The sequence below is a fragment of the Lithobates pipiens genome, unplaced genomic scaffold (assembly GCF_037356315.1).
Source record: "Lithobates pipiens isolate NorthernLeopardFrog02 unplaced genomic scaffold, aLitPip1_a1.2 Scaffold_22, whole genome shotgun sequence".
NCBI classification, from domain to species: Eukaryota; Metazoa; Chordata; class Amphibia; order Anura; family Ranidae; genus Lithobates; species Lithobates pipiens.
Genome location: NW_027507784.1, coordinates 182,174,240 through 182,199,676, shown reverse-complemented (window position 1 = coordinate 182,199,676; position 25,437 = coordinate 182,174,240).

The window sequence follows — 25,437 nt, the reverse complement described above, 5'->3', positions numbered from 1 at the left end:
TGTGCAAAGGCAAACGCAAGAGTCGGTCTGGTGTCATATGTAAACAGCAATTGCACCATGCACGTGAGGTATCACCATGAAGGTCAGATCGAGGGCAGTCATTTTAGCCACAGATCTCCTCTGTAAATTGAAAATGGTAACCTGTAAAGGCTTTTAAAAATGGATGTACTTTGTCGCCGCTGTACGTTCGTGCGCAATTTTAAATCATGTCGTGTTTGGTATCCATGTACTCGGCATGAGATCATATTTTTTATTTCATCAAACATTTGGGCAATATAGTGTGTTTAAGTGCACTCAAAAAAAAAAAAAGTATGTTTTTTTTCCCCCAAAAAAATTGCATTTGAAAAATCACTGCCCAAATACTGTGTGAAAAAATGCAACACCCACCATTTTAATCTGTAGGGTCTTTGCTTTAAAAAAATATATATAATGTTTGGGGGTTCAAAGTAATTTTCTTGCAAAAAAATTATATTTGTTCATGTAAACAAAAAGTGTCAGAAAGGGCTTGGTCTTCAAGTGGTTAGAAGAGTGGGTGATGTGCGACATAAGCTTCTAAATGTTGTGCATAAAATGCCAGGACAGTTCAACCCCCCCCCCTCTAAATGACCCCTTTTTGGAAAGTAGACATCCTAAGCTATTTGCTGATAGGGATGTTGAGTGCATGGAATATTTTATATTTTGTTTCAGGAAAATTACACTTTTTTTTTTTTTGCACAAAATTGTCACTAAATGATATATTGTTCAAACATGGCCTGGTTATATGTGGAATTACACCCCAAAATTGATTCTGCGGCTTCTTCTGAGTATGGGGATAACTCACGTGTGAGACTTTTTGGGAACCTAGCCATCTACTGGACCCCGAAAAACCAAGTACCGCCTTCGGGATTTCTAAGGGTGTACATTTTTGATTTCACTTCTCACTACCATCACAGTTTTGAAGGCCATAAAATGCCAAGATGGCACAACCCCCCCCAACCACCCCATTTTGGAAAGTAGACACTTCAAGCTATTTTATGAGAGGTATATCGAGTCCATGGAATATTTTGTATTTTGCCACAAGTTGTTATTTTTTTGCACAAAGTTGTCACTAAATGATCTATTCCTCAAACATGCCATGGGCATATGTGAAATTACACCCCAAAATACATTCTGCTGCTTCTCCTGTGTAGTGGGATACCACATGTGAGACTTTTTGGGAGCCCAGCCATGTATAGGACCCCAAAAACCAAGCACCACCTTCAGGCTTTCTAAAGGCGTAAAATTGTGATTTTACTCCTCACTACTAGGGATGAGCTTCGAGTTCATTGCCTGTTCGCGGCAAATTCGAAAAGCAGTGGAACACCCTGTAAAAGTCTATGGGAAAAGTCTAAAGTGCTAATTTTAAAGGCTTATGTGCAAGTTATTGTTATAAAAAGTGTTTGGGGACCTGGGTCCGACCCCAGGGGACATGTATCAATGCAATTTTTTTTTTTTTTAAAACTGCCTTTTTTTTGAGAGCAGTGATTGTAATAATGCTTAAAGTGAAACAATAAAAGTGAAATATTCCTTTAAATGTTGTACCTAGGGGGTATGTATAGTATGCCTGTAAAGTAGCGCTTGTTTCCCATGCTTAGAACTGTCCCTGCACACAGTGTCATTTCTGAAAGAAAAAAGTCATTTAAAAGCACTCGCAGCTATAATGAATTGTTGGCTCCCGGTAATACAGAGAAAAAAAAAATGCTTGGGGGTCCCCCCCAAATTCAATTACTAGGCCCTTCAGGAACCCTGCGTCAAATAAAAAAAAAAATTATGTGGGGTTCCCCCCAAATATCCATAACAGACCTGAAGGGTCTGGTATGGATTTTAAGGGGAACTCCACTCCAATTTTTTTTTAAAAATGGCGTGGAGTTACCCCCAAAAATCTATGTAAACAGCAATTGCACCAAGTATGTGAGGAATCACCGTGAAGGACAGATTGAGGGCAGTAATTTTAACAGTAGACCTCCTCTGTAAATCTAAAGTGGTAACCTGTAAAGGCTTTTAAAAAATGTATGTAGTTTGTCGCCGCTGCATGTTTGTGCACAATTTTAAAGCATGTTGTGTTTGGTATCCATGTACTCGGCATAAGATCATCTTTATTTCAAACATTTGGGCAATATAGTGTGTTTTTTCCCAAAAAATTGCGCTTCAATAATCACAATGAACAAATATTGTGTGAAAAACAAATTGCAGCAGCCACCATTTTAATCTGTAGGACCTTTGTTTAAAAAAAAATATATAATGTTTGGGGGTTCAAAGTAATTTTCTTGTAAAAAAAGCTTTTTTCATGTAAACAAATAGTGTCAGAAAGGGTTTTGTCTTCAAGTGGTTAGAAGACTGTGCAACATAAGCTTCTTAATGTTGTAAAATACCAGGACAGTTCAAACCCCTCAAATGACCCCTTTTTGGAAAGTAGATACCCCAAGCTATTTGCTGATAGGCATGTTGAGTATTTTGCAGATCTTTCTTTTTGAATTCACTTCCTCACTACCTATCACAGTTTCTGAGGCCATGAAATGTCAAGATAGCACAACCCCCCCCCCCCCCCCCCATTACCTAATTTTGCAAAGAAGACACTTCAAGCTATTTGCTAAGAGGAATGTTGAGTCCATGGAATATTTTATATTTTGCCACAAGTTTCAGGATTTTTTCATTTTTTTTACAGAAAGTTGTCACTAAATGATATATTGCTCAAACATGCCATGGGCATATGTGAAATTACACCCTAAAATATATTGTTGCTTCTCCTGAGTACAGGGATACCACATATGTGAGACTTCTTGACAGCCTAACCGCGTAAATGACCCCAAAAACCAATCAACTTTTTTTGGGCTTTCTAAGAGCGTAAATTTTTGATTTCACTCCTCACTGCCTATCACAGTTTCGAAGGCCATGAAATGCCCAGATAGCCCCCCCCATGACCCCATTTTGGAAAGTAGACACCCCAAGTTATTTGCTGAGAGGCATGTTGAGTATTTTGCAGATCTCGCTTTTTGTCCCAAAGTTTTGGAAATTGAAAACAAAAACAATAATAATTGTTCTTTCCTTTCTTCATTTTCAAAAACAAATGAGAGCTGCAAAATGCTCACCATGCCTCATAGCAAATACCTTGGGGTGTCTACTTTCCAAAATGGGGTCATTTGGGGGGGGGGCATTTGTGCTATCTGTTCATTTCAGGGCCTCCGTAACTGTGATAGAGGAGTAAAATCACCATTTTACGCCCTTAGAAAGCATAAAGGCGGTGCAATTTTCCCAAAACCTGTGGTAAAATAGAATATATTATATTATATATTTTTTTGTCAATCACCTGTGACAAATTTTTTTTTTTTTTAATATTCAATAGGCTCATCATGCCTCTAAGCAATTTCCTTGGGGTGTCTGCTTTCCAAAATTGGGCCATTTTGGTGGGGGGGGTTGTGCTGCCCTGCCATTTTAGCACCTCAAGAAATGAGATAGGCAGTCATAAACAAAATGCTGCGTAAATTCCAGAAAATCTACCCTAGTATAACTTTTGCGCAAACCAATATATGCTTACTGACATTTTTTTGCCAAAGACATGTGCCTGAATACATTTTGGCCTAAATGTACAACTAAAATTGAGTTTATTGGATTTTCCTTATAACAAAAAGTAGAAAATATTATTATTTTTTTCATAATTTTTGTTCTTTTTCCGTTTTTATATTGCAAAAGATTAAAAGTTGCAGCAGAAATATATATATATATATATACACCATCAAAAGAAAGCTCTATTTGTGGGGAAAAAAGGACACAAATTTTGTTTGGGTACAACATTGCATGACCTCACAAATTACCAGTTAAAGCAGCGCAGTGCCAAATTGTACAAATTGCTCTGGTCATTGAGCAGCCTAATCTTCTGGGGCTGAAGTGGTTAATGTGTGGGGACAACCCAAAAGTTGGGATTTTTCTTTTATTTATTTTTTTACTTTTAACTTTACTTTAGATAATGATAAACAAGACAGAGAGAGTGGATTTCTCTAATGGGGGCACTAAAGCAATAAAAAGACAGGTGTTCTAATCCCTCTCTATCCCAAACTAAAAAAAAAGTTTTTTTTTTTTAACATTTTCTGAAAGCAGAAGATTGAACTAAAGTTTGATTGAACTAAACTATTGACTAAAGTGGCAGTAGCTGCAATTTTTTTTTGCACAATAATTGTGCAACTGTTTATCAAACAGATATTTGCATGCATTAAAGTATTTATATTTACTAAAAACCCCATCTTAATGTGCTGAACCTTATTCAGCTGATTTGACACAGGCAAGCTTTTGAAGAAATGCCCTTGAGGTGCTTCCTTAACTTTTTCGGAAAGTATATAGATATTATCATCTGGAATGGTCCCCCCTCCCTCAGTTCTGACTTTGTTCAATTTTTGAACAGTAACCACTTTGGTCTGTTCTTCACCCATGTCACTGACAGAGATTCCCTCGTCTTCTTGGACCTAGAATTAAGTCATACTGAACCCACCATTACATCCAAAAATCAATCAAAAGTACTACAGGGAATTCATATGTCCACTTTGCTAGTAACCATATATATATATACACCTAAGCGAAGTTCAGTCAAAGCCCCGCTTAGTTTCATCACACAATACCACAGAAATATTGAGTGAAGATGTCCTTCGCGCTGATTTGAGTATATAAAAAATGCATGATATTATTGTGTAAAACCAGCAGCAAAACCTAAAAGTGTTCACAATACACACAACTGAAAATAAATAATAAATTGATCTTGCGCGGTCATATAAAATCACCCAAAACACTATATGTGACACATAATTCCACGACGTGTAAATGTATAAGTGCAGAGCAGAACAAAATAAAGGGCACAATGTGAGGTGCACAATAATATATAATGCACCAAAATTAAAGTGCAAAGTGAAATGTCTCCAAAAGGATGTGCACCCTATATAGGTCACTCCAACCGTTTGGGTGAGCTACAAAGGGGTAAAGTACCAGAACAATGAATGGGGGCAATAAATAATAGTCCTTCCAGGAGAATAAAATTCAAAAAGGTGGATGTATATAAGGTGGCTAAGTGCAAAAATGGTAAAAAACAAAAAAAAGTTCATGAGCAACTCCATAGGTGGTCTCCTAATGGCAGTGGTCTCTCAGAACTCTCACCTCATACATATGAAGAAATCATCATTAACAGATATCACCAGGTAAGTTGGTCTTTCTGCAGCATCCTGATAGAACCCAGTCAGATTCTCATACATTAACCATAGCGCTAGCGGCTTCTCCTCAGTCTCTATTATTCTCCATGCAGCTGTCATAGCATACTCCGGTATAATATAGGTAATACAGTGATAGAGAGAAGAGAAAAATGCCTCCAATAGTGTAGTATGTTTGGATAAACTATGGATTGATTTAATAAGTTACTAAAAATGGACTCTTACATTAAAAACAATTAAGACAGACAAACAAACAGAAAGATCGGCGTTCACATCGTCTTCTCACGTTACTTCCAGTACACGTCTGCTTTCGGCCACTCCCTATGCGTTACGTCAAGTTACATGACTTCATATGGGTCCCTCTGCATAGCCTCCAGAGAGTACCTCCATACCATTCTGGAGAAGTCTTACCGACACAGAGCCTGCAACAACAGTCCCAGCTCTCAGTATATTGAGCTGTTTTTTCTTCTAATATAAATTTCAAAGCATCATTCTTTACTTGTTGAGACTTATTGACCGCTTTAATAGTGGATATATAGTGTCCTCTTGCATAGGCCTTAAAAGCATCCCATAGTATTGCCAAAGTGGATGACCCTGTATTAAACTCCAAATACTCTACTAGAAGGGGCGGGATTTTATTAGCTATATCTGGATGTGAAATCCAATGTGTGCCCAATCTCCACTGTGCTGGATCACGAAAGTGATGCATACGAAGTGTAAGCATAAGCGGAGCATGGTCAGATAACCCACTCGGTAAATATATAACATCTACCATATTCGTGTTGCTGAATTAACAAAAGCTAAATGTATGTGGGAGGCTGTCTTATAAGAGTTTGAAAAACACGAATATGATATAATTAATGGATTTTTCCATCGCCAAGCTTCTACCAAGTCTACCATCTGGACCCAATTAGAGAGCTCTACAGAATTTCTTTTAGGAGGAATTGGTCTATCCAAAGCCAGTAAAGTCACGCATTATCAGTAGCTTAGCTTGACCGTACAAAGACATTTTTTCCGCAAGACTATATAGGGGGTCCCCACAAAAGGAAGTGGTATATACACACTGACAATCATATCTCTGGCCCCACAGAAGAAACACAGCCAGAACATTTACCCTGGGGGTCAGAAAATACACCTTCCATCGTCCGGGGTAAAAATCTACTAATCAATATCGAAAACCCCTCTAGAAAATGTGGAATATGTAGCATGGTAAGCCTTCTGTACCCAAGACTTCTTAAAGGCCAAAAGCTTGCTCCCCATAAGGGGAGTTTCTTGAAGTAACACTATATGGGGAAGATAACTTTTCAAATACTTAAACAATGCTCTCTTAAATTTTGAATTAAGGCCACAAACATTCCATTGTTTTGAAGGATAATCCCTCTTCCTCAGAGCTCTGAGAAAGAGGGCTTGTGCCTTGAAACATCAGCTTGCTACAGTTTACCGCCTATGAATACTCATCCATCTGAGAATGAAGACGCAAGAATGTCTTGCCTGCAACATAGTTACATAGTAAGCGAGGTTGAAAAAAGACACAAGTCCAAACTATGTGCCTGATTATATGTCAGTATTACATTGTATATCCCTGTATGTTGCGGTGGTTCAGGTGCTTATCTAATAGTCTTGAAACTATCAATATCCCCCGCTGAGACCACTGCCTGTGGAAGGGAATTCCACATCCTTGCCGCTCTTACAGTAAAGAACCCTCTACGTAGTTTAAGGTTAAACCTCTTTTCTTCTAATTTTAATTAGTGGCCACGAGTCTTGTTAACTCCCTTCTGCGAAAAAGTTTTATCCCTATTGTGGGGTCACCAGTATGGTATTTGTATACTGAAATCATATCCCCTCTCAAGCGTCTCTTCTCCAGAGATTTAAGTTCAGTGCTCGCAACCTTTCCTCATAACTAATATCACCCAGACCCTTTATTAGCTTTGTTGCCCTTCTTTGTACTTGCGCCATTTCCAGTACATCCTTCCTGAGGACTGATGCCCAGATCTGGACAGCATACTCTAGGTGCGGCTAGACCAGAGTCTTGTAGAGCGGGAGAATTATCACTTTATCTCTGGAGTTGATCCCCTTTTTAATGCATGCCAATATTCTGTTTGCTTTGTTAGCAGCAGCTTGGCATTGCATGCCATTGCTGAGCCCATTATCTACTAGGACCCCCAGGTCCTTTTCCATCCTAGATTCCCCCAAAGGTTCTCCCCCCAGTTTATAGATTGCATTCATATTTTTGCCACCCAAATGCATTATTTTTACATTTTTCTACATTAAACCTAATTTGCCATGTAGCTGCCCACCCCATTAATTTGTTCAGAACTTTTTGCAAGGTTTCCACATGCTGCGGAGAAGTTATTGCTCTGCTTAGCTTAGTATTGTCAGCAAATACAGAGATTGAACTGTTTACCCCATCCTTCGGGTAGTTTATGAACAAATTAAATAGGATTGGTCCCAGCACAGAACCTTGGGGGACCCCACTACCCACCCCTGACCATTCTGAGTACTCCCCATTTATAACCACCCTCTGAACTTGCCCTTGTAGCTAGTTTTCAATCCATGTACTCACCCAATGGTCCATGCCAATGGACCTTATTTTGTAAAGTAAACATTTATGGGGAACTGTGTCAAATGCTTTTGCAAAATCCAGATACACCACGTCTATGGGCCTTCCTTTATCTAGATGGCAACTCGCCTCCCCATAGAAGGTTAATAGATTGGTTTGGCAAGAACGATTCTTCATAAATCCATTCCGATTACTGCTAATGATACCGTTCTCATTACTGAAATCTTGTATATAATCCCTTATCATCCCCTCCAAGAGTTTACATACTGTTGATGTTAGGCTAACTGGTCTAATTCCCAGGGATGTATTTTGGGACCTTTTTAAATATTGGTACTACATTGGCTTTTCTCCAATCAGCTGGTACCATTCCAGTCAGTAGACTGTCAGTAAAAATTAGGAACAATGGTCTGGCAATTACTTGACTGAGTTCTCCAAATACCCTAGGGTGCAAGCCATCTGGTCCTGGTGATTTATTAATGTTAAGTTTCCCAAGTCTAATTTCTGTCCTCTGTTAACAATGGAGGTGCTTCCTGTGATGTGTCATGAGGATAAACACTGCAGTTTTGGTTACTGAAGCCCCCCGATTCCCTCGTGAAGAATAAGGAGAAGAATAAATGCAATACATTCGCCATCTCCCCATCCTTTGTAACCAGATGTCCTTCCTCATTCTTTATGGGCCAATATGGTCTGTCCTCCCTTTTTTACTGTTTACATACTTAAAGAATTTCTTGGGATTTTTTGCTCTCCTCCGCTATGTGTCTTCCATGTTCCATCCTAATTGCACCCTTACATTTCTTGTTGCATTCTTTATAAAGTCTAAATGCTGATGATAGGATCCCTCAACCTTGTATTTTTTGAAGGCCTTCTCCTTTGCTTTTATATGCATTTTTACATTAGAGTTAAGCCAACCAGGACTTTTGTTCTCTCCTTTAAATTTATTACCCAATGGGATGCATTGGCTAATGCCCTTATTTAATATGCAAACCCATCTGTCCTCCATGTTCTTTGTTTCTAAGATTTTATCCCAATTTATGCCTTCTAGCAAGGTTCGTAGTTTAGGGAAGTTAGCTGTTTTGAAATTCAGTGTCTTTGTATTCCCCTTATGTTTCCTATTTCTGTGATTTATACTGAAGCCAATTGACCTGTGATCGCTGTTACCTAAATTGCCCTGTATTTCCACATCCGTGATCAGGTCTGTATTGTTGGTAATCAGTAGATCCAGTAACCCTTTATTTCTAGTTGGTGCATCTACCATCTGACCCATAAAATTGTCCTGCAAGACATTTAGGAACTGGCGAGCCTTAGATGAATGCATGGTTCCCTCCGCCCAGTCTATGTCTGGATAGTTAAAATCCCCCATTATGATAACACTTCCCATCCTTGCTGCTAATCCAAATTGCGATAGGAAATCTGTCTCCCCTTCCTCCCACAGGTTAGAGGGCCTATAGCATACTCCCAGTATTATTTTCCCCTTAGCGTCATCCCTTTGGAGCTCTACCATTAAGGATTCCACCTCCTCCCTAGCTCCCTTAGTGATGTCATCTCTCACATTCACTTGTACATTATTCTTGATATATAGGCATATCCCTCCCCCTTTTTACCCTCTCTATCCTTGCGAGAACGGGTATACCCTTGAATGTTTGCCATCCAATCATGAGAGCTGTTGAACCAGGTCTTTGCAATTCCTACAAATTCCAAATACTCCTCGTACAACAGTATCTCTAGTTCAACCATCTTGTCCGCCAGGCTCCTGGCATTGGTGAACATGCCACGTAGTTTAGACCAGTCACATATTATCCTCCTATTGGGTGCTTCAAGATTGCAACTAGGACTTGCTACTATACTTACCTTGGGTTTATGTGCTTTGGTCACCCTACCACTAATACCCCCAATCATGGGCGTCCGCAGAACTTTTTCCAGGGGGGGGCATCATTTTAAGGCCACTCATGCTCCGCCCCTTTTCGACAATCTCATGAAAATCTTTCCACTGGTAATACATATGTGTTACATAACAGATAATTCATCTTCACTTTGTATTGGAAGTTACTCAGGTGGTTGTGTTCCATGCCCATATAGCCTATAGAATGTACATCTGTTTACATTGCAATACATCTGTTGTGGCCATATTTTGATCTCATACTGTCACTGTATAGGCTGTTTTCATCAAGATAAAAATATGGCAACAACAGATGTATTGCAATGTAAAAAGATGTACATTCTCTAGACTATATGGGCATGGTACGCAGCCACCTGAGTAACCTTGCGGACGCCCATGCTTTCAAAAACCAGCCCTGGAAAAAATTTCATACCAGCCTCACAGCATTATTATACCAGCCCAACAGCATAACGTCATTATTTTCTTGTTCATGAAAGGGAAAACCATACATTTTACCAGTTAATAGTGGTAAGTGATCAATCATCAAGGGGGACCCCAGGAACTCAGAACGTGGGGGGGGGGGACCACCTTCTGCAGAAAGAATACTCAAAGGTAAAGGGGGGTGGGTTACTAATATAAGGAGGAAACCCTTTATATCAGTGCCCCTTACATTATCGTATTCCCTCCCCCCTACATCAGTGACCCCCCCCCCCCCCCGACTGGCCTGGCGGTGCTTTCACTGACCTCCTCTCAGGTGCACTGTGCAGGGCTCAGTCAGTCGGCTCCAGCTTGGTGGCTCTGGTTTTATCCTATAGTCTCCTGTCCACAGTCCACACAAGTCTGACTTCTCCCATGACCCCCATCCTGGCGGTGCTCCCACTCTTGACTCCTCTCCAGACTCCCTCAGAGACTGCAGACATGCTACAGGAGATGGACAGAGACTGTAGACTTGATGCAAGAGCTCAATGCAGCCTCACCAGTGCCCATCAAATGCAGCCTCACTGTGCCCACCAAATGCAGCCTCACTGTGCCCACCAAATGCAGCTTTACTGTGCCCATCATTGCAGCCCCTCCTGTGCCCCATGTCCCAGTCTGCAGTCCCTGTCTGTGGGAAGGTGTGTTGTTGATGCTTGGTATGGTACCTTGCATGCCAGCAGGATATCCATGATGGGCAGCAGCAGGCAGGGTCTGTTCTCGTTTTGGATGGGGACGGTGCTCCTTCCAGAGGATCTGTCTGCTGTGAGATGGAGGGGTCCCTGGCCACCTGCACCTTCAGCCATCCTCATTTTCCGGCCCCAGTCAGCCTGTCCTCTGGTCCTGGGGAAGTGGAGAGCACTGGGTGGGGGCAAAGAGTGAGGGGGAGCAGAGAGCGCTGGGTGGGCCAATAAGAACAGGGGTAGAGAGCACGGTAGGCTGAGAGCACTGGGGAGGCTAAGAGTGTGGGGTGGTGAAAAGCACTGGGGGGGCAGAAAAACAGGGGAGGAGAGCACGGGGGCTGGAGAGTACTGGGGGGGGGGTACAAAGAGCAGGGGGGAGTGGAGAGCACCAGTGGGGGCCAGAAAGAACAGGGGTGGAAAGCACTGGGGACTGGAGAGCACTATGAGGGGGTGGAGAGCACTGGTAGGGTTGGAGAGCACATGGGTGGGGGCAAAATGCAGGGGTGGAGAGCACGGAGGGTAGAGAGCACTGGGGGGGGGGGGGGCTGGAGAGCACCAGGGGGGCAGAAAGGACAGGGGTGGGGAGAATGGGGGGCTGGAGAGCACTGGGGTGGAGGCTGGAGAGTGATGGGGAGAGCTGAAGAGTACTGGGGGGGAAAGAACAGGGGGGAGAGCACGGGGGGAGCACTGGGGGGAGTGGAGAGCACTGGGGGGGAAAGCAGTGCGGGGGAGTGGAGAGCACAGGGGGGGAGAGAAAGAACAGGGGGGGAAAGAACAGGGGGGAGAGCACTGGGGAGGAGAACGGTGGGAGAGCACAGAGGGGAGAGGACTGGGGGGAGTGGAGAGCACTGGGGGGGAACAGGGGGGGGGGAGTACTATGGGGGGGGGGAACAGGGGGGAGAGCACTGGGGGGGAACGGGGGAGAGCACTGGGATGGTGGCTAGAGAAGGATGGGGAGAGCTGGAGAGCAGGGGGGGCAGGAGAGTGTGGAGGTGGAGGAGAGCATGGGGGGGCAAGAGAGTGTGGTGCGGTGAAGAGCACTGGGGGAGCAGAAAAACAGGGGTGGAGAGCACGGGGCTGGAGAGTACTGGGGGGGGCACTGGAGTGGAGAGCACCAGTGGGTGCAAGAAAGAACAGGGGTGGAAAGCACTGGGGACTGGAGAGCACTGGTAGGGTTGGAGAGCACATGGGTGGGGGCAAAATGCAGGGGTGGAGAGCATGGAGGGTAGAGAGCACTGGGGGGGGGGGGCTGGAGAGCACCAGGGGGGCAGAAAGGGCAGGGGTGGGGAGAATGGGGGGCTGGAGAGCACTGGGGTGGGGGCTGGAGAGTGATGGGGAGAGCTGAAGAGCACTGGGGGGGGAGAGCACGGGGGGAGCACTGGGGGGGAGAGCAGTGGGGGGGAGTGGAGAGCACAGGGGGGGGAGAAAGAACAGGGGGGGAAAGAACAGGGGGGTGAGCACTGGGGGGAAGAGAACTGGAGGGAGTGGAGAGCACTGGGGGGAGGAAAGAACAGGGGGGGAGAGCACTGGGGGGGGTGGAGAGCACTGTGGGGGGGAGAGCACTGTGGGGAGTGGAGAGCACTGGGGGGGAACAGGGGGGAGAGCACTGGGGGGGAATGGAGGAGAGCACTGGGATGGTGGCTAGAGAAGGATGGGGAGAGCTGGAGAGCAGGGGGGGCAGGAGAGTGTGGTGGTGGAGGACAGCACGGGGGGCAGGAGAGTGTGGTGCGGTGAAGAGCACTGGGGGAGCAGAAAAACAGGGGTGGAGAGCACGGGGGCTGGAGAGTACTGGGGGGGTACTGGAGTGGAGAGCACCAGTGGGTGCAAGAAAGAACAGGGGTGGAAAGCACTGGGGACTGGAGAGCACTGGTAGGGTTGGAGAGCACATGGGTGGGGGCAGAATGCAGGGGGAGTGGAGAGTCCTGGGGGAGCCAAAAATAACAGGGGTGGAGAGCAATGGGGGGGGGGGGGGCTGGAGAGCACCAGGGGGGCAGAAAGAACAGGGGTGGGGAGAATGGGGGGCTGGAGAGCACTGGGGTGGGGGCTGGAGAGTGACGGGGAGAGCTGAAGAGCACTGGGGGGGGGGGGGGGGAAGCACTGGGGGGAGTGGAAAGAACAGGGGGGAGAAAGAACAGGGGGGAGAGCACTTGCGGGAGTGGAAAGCACTGGGGGGGGGGGGGGAAGAACAGGGGGAAGAGCACGGGGGGGGGAGAACAGGGGGGAGAGCACGGAGGGGAGAAGACTGGGGGGAGCGGAGAGTGCTGTGGGGGGGGGGAGCACTGGGGGGAGTGGAGAGCACTGGGATGGTGGCTAGAGAAGGATGGGGAGAGCTGGAGAGTTGGGGGGGCAGCAAGAACAGGGGAGGAGAAAACTGTGAGGGGGCAAGAGAGTGTGGTGGTGGAGGAGAGCACTGGGGGGGGCAGGAGAGTGTGGTGGTGGAGGAGAGCACCGGGGGGGCAGGAGAGTGTGGTGGTGGAGGAGAGCACCGGGGGGGCAGGAGAGAGTGTGGTGGTGGAGGAGAGCACCGGGGGGGGGCAGGAGAGTGTGGTGGTGGAGGAGAGCACCGGGGGGGGGGCAAGAGAGTGTGGTGGTGGAGGAGAGCACCGGGGGGGGCAGGAGAGTGTGGTGGTGGAGGAGAGCACCGGGGGGGCAGGAGAGTGTGGTGGTGGAGGAGAGCACTGGGGGGGCAGGAGAGTGTGGTGGTGGAGGAGAGCACTGGTGGGGGCAGGAGAGTGTGGTGGTGGAGGAGAGCACTGGGGGGGGGGGAGTAGAGTGTGGTGGGGAGGAGAGCAGGGAGCACAAGGTGAACTGGGGACAGTAAAATAAGTTGGATACCCCCCCCATCCTCCTATCCAGTCACTGTGGCACATAGGGCGGGCTGTACCTGCAGCATCTCCTTCTCTTGATCATAGTGCTGGATGGCTCTGTGTACTGCGGCCGCTCTGTAACATGCCCCCCCCCCCCCCAGACCGGCTTGTGTGATAGGCGGAACGTTGATTCACTTTACTATCACACGAGCCGGTCTGAGGGGGCAGGGCCATGTTACAGAGCGGCCGCAGTAAACAGAGCCATCCAGCGCTCTGATCCATAGGAGTCAGAGAGGGCGGCCAGTGGACAAAAAGATGAAAAAAAAAGTGAAAAAAACGCAGCATGGCTACGGCAGACACCTTGAGGATTCCAGGGGGGCACTTGACCCCCCTTGCCCCCTGCTGCGGACGCCCATGCCCCCAATACTACCCTCTGGAATATATTCCACAATGACTATCTCTACCTCTGAACCCTCCCCCCCATCGCCTAGTTTAAAAACCCCTCTAACTTTTTGGCCATCTTTTTTTAAATCAAATAAGTTTTTATTGCAAAACATATATGGTACAAACCAAACATAGACAGAAAATACAGTCGTACAGCAGTATCGGTTTTTACGTCTAAAGGAATACTGGAAATACAAAGTACAAATTGACCCGGTTTGTAGACCGCTGAGACATAGGAAATGTCATTAAAACTGAAAAATAAGAAAAATAAACCAAGAACATAAACAAAAGTGTCATTCTCTCTGAGACCATATTGCATTTTGGGACAGCTATATAAGTACAATGTTATGCACAACGTCCAGCATCCCTCTGCCCAGTCCTGCCGGTCCCTCCTCTTACCCCTCATAAATGCCGGGTGAGGGAGAGACATAGAATTAGCCCCATGAAGAGATCAAGATTGTCTATGTACCTCCATGCACATGCCCCTGGACCCACATTCAGCCCTGTAAAAGTCTGTCCTGTATAAGTTGGTGGGAGGCTAGCCCCGGAACCTCGAGCCATCCCTTCCACATAGCATTAAATTTGTGCGGTGCGTTTCTGTGTTGGTATGTTATTTTTTCCCTGATCAGCATCTGGTTCACTTGGTCCGTCCATTGCTGCCTGGTGGGAACCCTGTGTGTTATCCACAATCGTGCTATTAATTTCCTGGCTACATATAATAACCGAATAATGGCAGTATGAGCCGAAGGCGTTAACGATTCTTCGTCTAGGGCCCCCAACAGGCAGACCAATGGACACCGCGGAATACCAACAGAGAATACAGAAGAGATAGTGTCAAGGATCTCATCCCAATACCTTTTTAGTTTTGGGCACCTCCAGAACATATGCAGGAGATCCCCATGGTCCCACATACATTTTGGGCAAAGGGGGGATCCCCTAACACCCCAGCTGTGCAGTTTAACTGGCGTCCTATAAACCCTATGCAGTAGATATAGATGGGAGAGTTTATGGGAGGCCGATACCGACACCAACGGAGCGGAGGACAAGCAAAGGTTCCAGGTCTCCGCGTCCATAGGCCCCAGGTCCGCCTCCCACTTCTGCCGACATGGGAGATGTGCCGGGTCTTGCATTGCATCAAGAAGCATGTCATACCCCCTAGATATCATACCCTTTCGTTCAGTCTGCATAAATATCCCATGTACTACAGCATGATCCGTCAGGCAAAGCTGCATACTGCGGGCTTGCGCCTGTAGCGCATGTCGTAACTGTAAGTATTTTAAAAAGTCCCTAAGCGGTATGCCAAACTCAGCCTGTATTTCCATGAAGGACTTCAGCACCCGGCCACTATACAGCTGCGAGAGGTACCGGAGGCCGCTCCTTCTCCAGTTACCAAATCCCTTGAGCTTAAAAAGCTCGCCATAGTTAGCGTTCCGCCAAATAGGGGTGAGACCAAGGAAGCCACGTATTTGTAGCAGTCGTTTAACATGGGACCATAGGGTATTCAGTAATATAATAGTTGGGGAACTCCTGTCCATATGAGGGAAGCCTGCTTCCAACCTGGACAATGCTGTGTCCTGGGCGACAGTGTCATCAAGTATACTATGTATCGGGTCCAGGGGATCATCCGACCCCCAACCACCCAAGTGTTGAAGCTGCGAAGCCAAGAAATACAATCTAGCATGTGGTAGTGCCAACCCCCCCTCGTCCTTTTTATATTGCAGGGTAAGTAAACTAAGCCTGGCCGTCTTCCTACACCATATTAATTCCCTAAACTGAGAGTCAATTTTATCGAACCAACGTTTCGGAATCCAGGTCGGCGAGTTATGACAAACGTAGAGCAATTGTGGAGCCCATACCATTTTGATGAGATTCACCCTTCCCACTACCGATAGCGGTAGTTTGCACCAAGTTTTACATTTCTCCCTGAACTTAAGTAATAGCGGTAGAAGATTCAGATTGGCGTAGTTCGTCACCTCGGGGGATACCTGTACCCCCAGGTATTTAAAGGACGCAACCGTCTGTATCATGTTTGCGCATGGGGGTAGAGGTGCCGTTAAAGGGGATAAGGGCATTAATACAGACTTGTCCCAGTTTATCGTGAAACCGGATAATGTACCAAATAGGTTAATCAAGTGCATAGTTGCTGTTAGGGAACCCTGTGTGTCCCCCAGGTAAATAAGTGTGTCATCCGCGTATAGTGATACCACATCCGTCCCAGTGGGCCTGCAGAATCCAACAATGTCCGGAGCCGACCTCAGTCTTGCTGCCAGTGGTTCGAGCGCCATGGCAAAGAGCAGGGGCGACAAAGGGCACCCCTGTCTCGTGCCTCTATACAGCATGAATGGTTCGGAGAGTTCCGCGTTAGCTCTAATTCTAGCCGTAGGCTTAGCATATAATAGTTGGACCCAGCTAATAAATGTGCTGCCTAACCCCATCCTTTCCATCACTTTCCACAGATAAGGCCATTCAACACTATCGAAGGCCTTAGCTGCGTCCAGCGAGAGGACGGCCTGATTACCGGGGTTATCCACAGGGACCTGTAGGTTTAGAAATAAACTGCGAATATTTAGGGCAGTCGAACGTGTGGGAATAAACCCTGATTGATCCCTATGGATCAGTTTATGTATTACCAGGGACAATCTCGTTGCCAAGACCCGAGCCAATAGTTTAACGTCCGTCGTGAGCAAGGAGATGGGCCTGTATGCGTCCGGTGATGTCGCTACCTTACCCGGTTTTAGGAGTACAATTATGATTGCTTCGTTCATAGAAGCAGGCAGAACCCCTGTCTCTAGGGCGTTGTTAAACACTTTCAAGAGAGTGGGCAGTAGAACACCAGCGTAACGCTTGTATACCTCGGATGGGAGGCCATCTGCCCTCGGAGCTTTATTATTATGGGAGTGTTCCAGTGCAGAGGCCAATTCATCCTCCGTTATGGGGGCATTCAACAGCTCCCCATCCGACGCAGACAAGCATGGGATATCACATCCGTCCAGGAAGCTCACAATCTCTCCGTCACCGGGCTGCACTTTGGATGAGTACAAGTCTGCATAAAAGGACCGAAATAACTGTAAGATCCCAGGGGCGTCCGAGTGGGTCACCCCCTGCGAATCGTACAGCGAGTGAACCATAGGTGTAGAACCCTGAGCCTTTGCCAGCAGAGCCAGCATATGACCTGTCGATTCCCCTTCCTCAAAGTGTGTTTGTTGTAGGAAAAATCTTTTATTTTCTGCCAGTTGCAGAGCTACCTGTCTGGACATAGACTGCGCCCCCAACCAAGTTCTCTTTGTGTCCTCTGAGGGGTTGGCAATATAGGCCTGCTCTGACTCTCTGAGTGCCCTACCGACCTCCATTTCCCAAGCTTTAGTATTCTGTTTTATACCATTCATAGTAGTGATAAATTGCCCTCTAAGGAAGGCCTTAGCTGCATCCCAGACTACATCTATAGAGGCCGAGTCTAAATTGTCCTGCAGGAAGAGTTTAAGGGCACTCGCTATGGGGTCAGGCTGCGGAAAGAGTGTAAGCCAAAAGGGGTTAAGCTTCCAACTCCTAGGTGCGAGGTCAGTAGATAGGGACATCTCAATCCACAAAGAGGAGTAGTCGGATATGTGTCTATCCCCATACCCAGAGTCACTAATTAGGGGGAGAAGGGCGGAGTTCCCCAGTCCCAAGTCTATTCTAGACAAGCTCCCAAACGCTGGAGAGCAACAGGAGTACAATCGGGTGTGGGGGTGGGCTCTCCGCCAGACATCCAGCAACCCGAGTTCAGCTAATAGGGCAGCAAAGGGAGTATCACCATTAGGGCGGGAGGGAACCAAAGGGGGCGTTGGAATCTTATCCCACATGCCATTGACATAGTTATTAAAATCGCCCATCGCCAGTAGGGGTATGCTAGGGAACTGTGCCATAAACCCAGCGAGGCGCCTGAGGATCTCAGCTGAATACGGAGGTGGGATATAGACGTTGGCGATAATGCAATGTACAGTAGCAATCTTACACAGCAAAAAGATGTACCTCCCCCCTGGGTCAATAACCTGTTGGGAGCAAGAGAATTGGGTGTGTTGTCTAATTAGGATACTCACTCCCCTTGCATAAGCAGAGTATGTAGAGTGGAATTGCTGGGTATACAGTCTAGGCCCAAGGCTATGCGTACCATCAGGAGCAAAATGTGTCTCCTGCAGACACACAATTCCAGCCTTTATATCTTTGAGGTGTTTTAACACCGCCAGCCTTTTTACCGGGCTGCCCAGCCCTCTGACATTCCAAGAGAGAAATCTAACCTTTGCCATCAGGAATACAAAACATAAGTGTAGATAGGAGTGACCTTATTAACATTTGTAAGCAACTAGGGTGGAAAGATGCATTTAACACACATATAACAACAAGCGACTGATAAGTCGCATCACCTGAGATGCCCCAAAAAGGGGGAGAAAAAAGTCCTTCATGAGCAGCAGTACCGATGAAAAGTCGCCCAGACGGGTGCAGGTATGCTGGGATATAGCCCGTGTCCATTGTGGTCCTGAGAGAGAAAAAATTAAATAAAAGGAAAAAGAAAAGAGAAACATTCAAACAGCCAAAAACCGTGGTATCTTCTGTATCGAAGCCCGCTGGGCTCCCAAATGGGAGAAGCAGCAGTCTAATAGCCCCCATCCGGAACTCTGGGGCGGGGGGAAGGCCATGGAAACACCCATAGAAGACTCTTCTAGATGGCAAACAGGGTTTCACATGTGCAGGCATCATGTAGCTCTGGTGGGTCTGTAATGGAGCCATAAACCTTCGCCTTCCGCCGGGCCTGAAGAAATGCAAGTCCAGTCATCTTGTCTGAAGGTGTCATTATCATGGAGGAGATCTTTGAAGCTTGGCAGCTTTGAGTGCATTGTGCTCCTGGTCAAGCCACTGTGCCGCCGCCGCAGGGCGATCAAAAAAGTGCGTAGAGCCCAGAGCCGTAACCCTGAGCCGGGCCGGATATAGCATACCATATTGAACGTTAAGGTCCCGAAGGCGTCGCTTAACCTCAAGAAATGTTGCACGCTTTTTCTGAAGCTCTGCTGAAAAGTCCGGAAATAGCGAAATCCTGGAGTTCTCAATCTCCATTTTGTCTGACAACCCCCGCGCTTTAGAGAGAATGGTGTCCCTGTCTCTATAGTTGAGGAGTTTAAACAAGAAGGGCCTGGGGCGGTTGCCCGGAGGTAGGGGGCGAGACGGTACCCGGTGGGCGCGTTCCACAGCAAAAAGCGGTGATAAGGAGTCCTTACCAAAGGTGGCAATTAACCAGTTTTCAATAAAGTCAACCGGGTTTTTACCCTCAACACGTTCCGGAATCCCCAGATCGCGAATATAATTGCGTCTCATGCGATTTTCCATCTCCTCAAGTCGCATAGCGTGCTGTTCGGTAAGATGGCAATTATATTTCAGATCCCTTTGCATGGGGGCCAGATCATCTTCTACTGTGCTCAGCCTGCCTTCAAGGGCAGCTGTCCTCTCCCTGAGCTTTTGCATGTCATGGCGGACAAAAGTTATTTCAGCCTTAACCCCTTTGATGTCCTCTGAGAGGGCTGCAATAGATTGATTACAGGAGGTAACAGCAGCAAATATGTCCCTTAGCGTAGGCTCTCCCTCTGGTACTGGAGAGGGGATGGTCTGTGTCTCAGGCCTATCACTGTCTCTAGGTGTACTCACTGTGCGCCATGCTGCGGACAATCCATCATCATCCTCCAAGGGGACTGTGTCATCTGCCTCAGGAGAACTTCCAGGGGTAGCTTGAGGTGAGGGCTGGCCAGCCAGGGCATCTTTGTACGATTTACCACCATAGAGGAGCTTTTGTGCCGCTTCCTTGTACTGGTCTCTGGCTGCACGCCGAGCGCCGGCTCCATCTTGGCCTGGGGGGTCCGTCAGCCCCTTCCCTCCGGTATGGCGTCTGGACATCACAGCAGGGGTCCCGAGATATGTCGCGGTGGTCCGGGATGCTTCTCCTAGCGTGGCAGGAGGTAAGGGCTCCAAAAATAGCTTTTCAGATCAGACTGTAAGGATGTAAGCACGGATGGCCGGCGGAGCTCAAGGCATGCACGTCCTCCTACATCAGCCGCTAAGCCACGCCCCGACTTTTTGGCCATCTTCATTCCCAGCTGATCTGCACCCTCCTCATTTAGGTGCAGTCCGTCCCTTTTATAGTACTGGTTATCGACAGACATTGGCCCAGTCCTCCAGGAACCCAAACCACCCTCCTTACTACACTAGCTCTTCAGCCACTTGTTTACTTCCCTAATCTCCCTCTGCCTTTCTGGTGTGGCTCGATGTACCGGTAGTATTCCTGAGAATACTACCTTGGAGGTCCTTTTCCTCAATTTAGCTCCTAAGTCCCTAAAATCGTTCTTTAGGACACTCCATCTGCCTCTGACTTTGTCATTGGTGCCAATGTGCACCGAACCCGAGCGCCCGGCAGACAACATAATGTTAGGCGCTTCAGGTCTTTGTTACATATTGGCCTCTCTGTCCTAAGAATTGAGTCCCCTACAACCAGAATCTGTCTTTCCTTTCCCTCTCCCCCCCCCCACTCTCACTGGAGGAGTTCTTCCCCTGGCAGCTAGGAGAGTCCCTCAGCTCCAGCAGTGTTGGTCTCTGACTGGTTTCACCAAAGTCACTCAATGGAGCGTATTTATTGGGATGCGCCAGCCTTGGATCGGCCTCCCTGGCACTTCCCCCTCTACCCTTCCTGACTGTCACCCATCTACTCTTTGCTAGTGCCTGCATCTGTCTCCACCCGCCTTTGTGCTGGTCCCTGCGGTGTACGTTCCTGGCTCTCCTTTAGAGAGGGACTTCTCAGTACTGACAGTTGCTTCCCCAGATTGAGAACCTGGGCTTCCAGGGGAACAATGTGCTTACATTTTTCTCTTTTTTCTTTTATATCGTAAAAAATAAAAATCGCAATATCATCGAAATCGAATCAAAATCAAATACCATCAAAAGAAAGCTCTATTTGTGGGAAGAAAAGGACGCAAATTTCGTTTGGGTACAACATTGCATGACCACGCAATTACCAGTTAAAGCAGTGCAGTGTGAAATTGTAAAAAGACCTCTGGTCCTTAGGCTGACAATTGGTCTGGGGCTTAAGTGGTTAATTGTACAGGACACAGGCAAAGCATAGACTCAAACGTCTTAAAGCAATGAACAAGAAGGATGGGCACTCACTAGACAAATAGAACTGTGCCTAGGGATTGCCTGCTCTTTTTGTTGGGCCTGTCAGCAAACGGAACTGTGCTGACAGGCCCACCAAGGTTCAACAAACCCAACTTCAGAACGCTGTTGCAAGAACCATGTGGCCAAAAGCTCCATCTGCTGAAGACTGGACATTCACTTGGAGGAATTTTGAAGTATGAACTGAGGACCAGGTGACAGCCATACAGAGCTGGGATATAGAAGCTTTTCACCAAAATGCCCAGGAAACTCCCTTTAGATCTGATGGACTAGGTGCTTAAAAGCGAGGCGGTGGGGGGAAGGTTTGCCCATGACAGTATTAGGCCTCAGTTCTGAAGAGGGCAGGAAGAGGCGCAGGGATCTTTGCGCTATCCTTTATCACATTGCTATTTGTGAATACTGAGGGAGCCACTTGGAAGGGATTGCCACTGTGTAAGGCAGAAAGCACTAGTGAGGTGGATTAATGGGAACATGCAGACAGGCAGCTTGGATGTCAACAATAACCAACCTTGCAGATTCCATGTGAAATTTTGGAATTTGAAGGTACTTAAAGTCCAGATAGGACAATTACCCCAGGTGCGCTTTGGTACTGTAAACAGGTTGGTAAAAAAAAACGAAAACTTTTCAATCTGGTCTTGTGGCATTATTGGCACAATTACTTCCTAGGACAAGCGATGGCTTGAAACATTCTGCAAATATGACTTAAGCAGTTTTTGGTTAATTTGAGACAAGAAAGCAGTGAGGGGGGTAGAGGTTTGAACTGAGTCTTGTACCCCTTTTCTCAGCAACTGAACCCATGGGTCTGGGATGCCTATGACCCAGAGAGAAGCAACCTATAATAGACAAGTGGCCCAAGTCTTGCACCAAAAGGAAGGACTGAGCGTAAGTTTTGAAGTTAAAGCCTAGGGTGCTCCTCTTTTTAAAGAAGTAGGCTTCTGAGTAAGGGGGTTTTGGGATCTTCACTGTGGGAGTAAAACATTCCCTCTTGTGACATCTTTGGTGAACTGATCATGTATCTCTCCAAACAGATGTCCTCCTGGACATACATGTGAGGAGCTTGTTAAAGCTGTTCAGGCTTTTAGCCACAAGATTCAACACATTTGAATGGAGATTATGGCTATTCTGGAGATTTTTCTCATGACATGTTCTAGGGCATCTACATAAAAGCAGAGAAGAGGGTAGTTCCTGTAATTGCTCTGTTAAATAAATATCCTGAAAATCTGGATAATTTTCCATTGCCCTAATCCAGTTAGCTGCGGTTTAAAATGCCGAAATTGCAACAAGAGCTGGTTGCAAGGCTGGGCCTGTAAGGGTAAAAAGTGGCCTTTAAGAATCTTTGAAAAAAGGCACATCTTCAATAGGTACAGTGAGGTGTTTAATACGGAGACAGTAGGTTCATGGACAGTCACAGTATGCAACAGCATAACTTTAGTTCCACCAAGTCCAGGATAGGATGAATACTCTGCTGGGCTTTGGTATCATGAACAGGTATTCACCAGACGCTCTAGTGGTGAGGATGGACTTGACTACAACTGGCTCCAGGTCGCGACCCCCAGGGTCCCCCAGCTTGCACCCACAGTAGGCAACAGGAGGATAGGGATAATAAGGGATAAAGCCAAGGTCGGGCCACAAGCAGACAGGAATAGTCAGGGACACGCCAATAGGTCAGGATCACAGGCAAACAGGGATAGTCAAGGACACGCCAAAGTCGGTAACGGTACAACAGAAGAGCACACGGCAGGTAACAGGAAGCTAAACACACAAAGGAATACACAATGGTTGATCAGCAGGGTTGGCCTGCAGTGTACAGGTTAATATAGAGTTCTCGGATAGGAGCTAGGGTGGAGTCATGCCAGAGGATGGATTACAAAAGCAGTCAGGTGAGGGTCGGCTGGTCTCTAGAGATGAACACATGGAAACAGGTAAGCAGACAAACTCTATTGCATAACCATGACACTGTAATGGTACTGGTACGGGAACTCCCTAGGACAAGAGGTGGGGTGGTTCAGGACATTCTGAAAATCTGACTGTCCTTGGAAAGTTTTTGGTTGATTTAAAAGATAAAAGTTGTGAAGTGGCGAGTTTTAATCTCTTGAACCCACAAGTCTGAAATGTGATGCAGTGAGGTGCAAATTGCAACATATGTCCCTCCACTTTTAGGAGTGAGGTTCCCCCTTCATTGTGAAGAAGGCTTGGCAGACTTTGTGGACAAGGTCTTTTGCCGAATGAAAGGGCTGAACTTAGATTTGGAAGTTGACACCTGGTTAGAACGTTCAAGTGCTCTGCATTTAGAGTGGCTATGGGCTCCCAATTAGGGCGTTTTAGGTACTTGCTTTTGAGGAAGCAAAACTGTTCTACCTCCTATGAATTGGTGCCTCACCAAACCGATGTCTTCCATGCAAGGGCATATGTGTGTGTATATATATATATATATATATATATATATATATATATAGCACCTCTTACAGGCAACTTCTGCTGTCCAAGCCTTTAGCTATAATATTATGTGCATAAGAATGGAGATTAGAAAATATTTGTCTCATGATGTGTTCCAGGGCATCTACACAAACAAGAGCAGATGGTGGTGTATGAATAAGTTGCCTGTGTCCTGTGCAATTACTATACTTTTTTTTAATGTAACTGGGACAAACTATAGAAAAAAATCTAATTTATTTACAGTAGAACAAACTGGTCAACACAGAACAAAAACATTTCCATTTTTGTCTATCCCATGGACAAAACAATGTTGCCAAAAAAGAACCTAGTCTTTTTGGGAGCTAAGCTATCTCCCTTCACCAAAGCTGAGAAATATATACACACGCACTTAGAAAGATGTCATAGTAAAATAAAACATCAAAGGAAGCATGTTCCTTAGGAGAAAAAGTGCATACATATTTTTGATAAGCCATAAAACAAAATGTAATTAAGAACAGCCAAATGACCTATAGAGAAGTGGAATATGCTTGCAAACAAATTGATAAAATCCCATACAAAGAAAAAAGTTATTTATACAGGCCTTTTTTTCAGCCAGAACATATTGGCAACTTGGCACAGGTCAATGCTGTAATTTTACTTTTGATTGGGGATATGGCAGAATGAGAAGGGGTTGCTGACTGTGTTCAACGCTTGGATTCCCCCTCTAATTTCCAGCACAAGCAAACCTTCCTGCTGTTGGTTGCTAGGATGCTGCTAGCGTGCAAGTAACCAATAGTGTAATTTCATGCTGCACTGCACATTGCAAAGACTCGTTCAAAGTCTGCCTCTTATGTCAGAGGGACTCCAGATTTGTCACTATAGAGATCTTCTCTGCCCTTATGCTCTTCCTGTAGGGGAAATGCAATAAAGGCATTGTTTAACTGTCCTGAAAGATGTGGAAGTGCCACTTCTTAGGGGTGGCTCCAGATATGAAGGGGGCTGAGGACTTTCATGTGATGGTGGCGGGCTCCTGATGTGAAGGGGAGACTGATGTAAAATAGAGCTTTTGGCTCCAGATGTGAACAGGGTGCTCCTTATTTTCAGCCAAACGCTGACTACCAATTCTTCTGAGCAAAGGGTTTATTGTCTCAACAGATTATTTTTATTACAGATACTTACATAGGGCCATACATTTAGGCAGCACTTTACATATATATTGTACATTCACATCAGTCCATGTCCTCAAGGAGCTTACAATCTAAGGTCCCTAACTCACATTCATACATACACATACTAGGGCCAATTTAGCCAGATTCCAATTAACAGACTGGCATGTTTTTGGAGTGTGGAAGGAAGCCGGAGTACCCTGAGGAAACCCATGCAAGCACATGGAGAAAAAGCAAACTTTATGCAGGTGATGCTGTGGTTGGGATTGGAACAGACGACCCTATTGCTGCTAGGCAGAAGTACAAAGCACTTAGCCGATGTGTTGTTCCACTTTAAATGTTTTTTTTGGAGGGCAGTGCTGGATAGGAGGCAGGGATAAGGATGACCAAGGGAATTGGGAGAACCTGAACACAGCTCTGATCTCTCAACAATACACTCTCATGTCCATATCACTCAGCCTTGCATAGTACTGTATGAAGCCAGCTAGACCAGACCACCTTTGGTGGGCACAAATTGTACAAAGTTATAAACACTGCTGGTCCTGGCTGCTAATGTGTGCATAAGATATGTAGACATCTTTGTGCCCACCAGATTTGCATCTAAGAAATACTGG